General features: G+C 47.6%; 1 non-coding gene across 1 annotated transcript; it reads right to left on the bottom strand.

Moving 5' to 3' along the window:
• Window positions 1–1,164: 1,164 nt before the first annotated feature.
• Window positions 1,165–1,247, bottom strand: TRNAL-UAA. Its single transcript has one exon. It is a non-coding gene; the product is annotated as a tRNA-Leu (tRNA).
• Between the last annotated feature and the right edge of the window lie 363 nt (window positions 1,248–1,610).

Here is a 1,610-nt window from a genome sequence, read left to right on the forward strand (position 1 = left end):
AGTAATGATAGAACAAATTGTAATCATTAATTAAACATAGTACACCATAAGTACATATGTATATAACTTATGATTCTATAAATAATTGAATAAAATAAAAGTTTGATGAGGCATGGGTTATTACACAGCTTCAAAGGAATTCAAAATATGTAATAATCACAAACAGAAAAGAGTAATTTTATAGTGGAGAAGACTTACAGAGAAGATTACTCAAGTGAGTTAAGTTAATATCAGTAACAGGACACAACAAAATCATACCCCCTGAGCAGAGGCAAGGATAACACTGCATGGTGTTTGTGATAGTTCTGCTTAAGAAGCACAGCCTGAATCTCATCATGTGGAAACATCAGAAGATCCAGATTGCCAAAATGGTCGTTCTGCAAACTGGCCTGTGATCTCCAGAGTGTCAAGATCCTGAAACTGATTCAAACTGAAGAAGCCTAAGGAAACATAACAAGTAAATGCAAGGTGTTGTTCTAAAGGGGAGCCTTTTGCTGTAAAGAACATTCTTGCGACAACTGGTGTCTGAATGGGATCTGAGGATTGGATGGTAAATGATCAACGCTAATTTCTTGATTTTAATGGTTGTATTGGTGATCTAGTCAGTATCGTCTCACAAATGATTCAAGGGAGGAAAAAATGTTTTTTGTACTGTATTTGCAACTTTTTAAAAAGTCTTGGGTTGCTTTCATTTTCTAAAACATATTTTTAAAAGGAAAGAAAAACCAAAAAATAGAACACATTGTATTTGACATGCTTAGCATAAGTCAGAGTGCATTTTAGAGCTATGATGCATACAGTCTCCGCCTTCTAGGAGTTAATTGAAGAGTTGTGTGTACACAATTAACTTCAGAGGGAAAAAAACAAAAAATATAGAGATGTATTTTTGACTTTTTTGCAGAGGCAGTGTTTTAAAATACGCTGCCAGGTCACACGTCCTCCCCCTCCGGGCCGCCTCCCGCCTTGCAGCTGGAAAGGTGAGCTCTGCAGCCGCCGCCCTCGCCCCACGCCCAGCCCGTGGGTCTCTTCTGGGTGGGAAGCGAAGCCTTGTGTTGTGGGTGTGACGCCACTCCTGGCCAGAAGTCGGAATTCTAACGTCCAAGGCACGGTATGTCCGGTGAGATTTCTAGGTTAAAAAAAAAATGAGGGAGAAAAAGCCGTTGCTACCAGGAGTGGGGTTCGAACCCACGCGGACATATGTCCATTGGATCTTAAGTCCAACGCCTTAACCACTCGGCCATCCTGGTACAGGCAAGCAATCCTCTCCCCACTCTTCCTACAAGCTGTGTTCCACCGCGCTTCCCGCTCCCTCCCTCAGGAATGCCGAGGAGACGTTGTGGCCGCTCTCTCCGCTCTCCTAGCTGGGGCTGGGGCGACCTCCCTTGCCGGTACCTCGGTTTCCCGCCGCCGCGCGGCTCACTGTTGCCCCCGGCCCGCGGCGGCGGCGAGGACAACTGCAGGCGAGCCGACGCGCTCTCGGCGGCGGCGGCGGCGGCGGCGGCGGCGCTGGGCGGGCGGGTCGCGCAGAGCCGGACGCCGGCCCAGCCGGTTCTGCTTTCAGTTTCGAGGTGCGCGGGCGCCGCCAACGAACGCGCCAGTGAACTTCTGGA

The sequence above is a fragment of the Carlito syrichta genome, unplaced genomic scaffold, assembly GCF_000164805.1.
Source record: "Carlito syrichta isolate Samal-C Ts95f unplaced genomic scaffold, Tarsius_syrichta-2.0.1 Scaffold279568, whole genome shotgun sequence".
Classification (NCBI taxonomy): domain Eukaryota; kingdom Metazoa; phylum Chordata; class Mammalia; order Primates; family Tarsiidae; genus Carlito; species Carlito syrichta.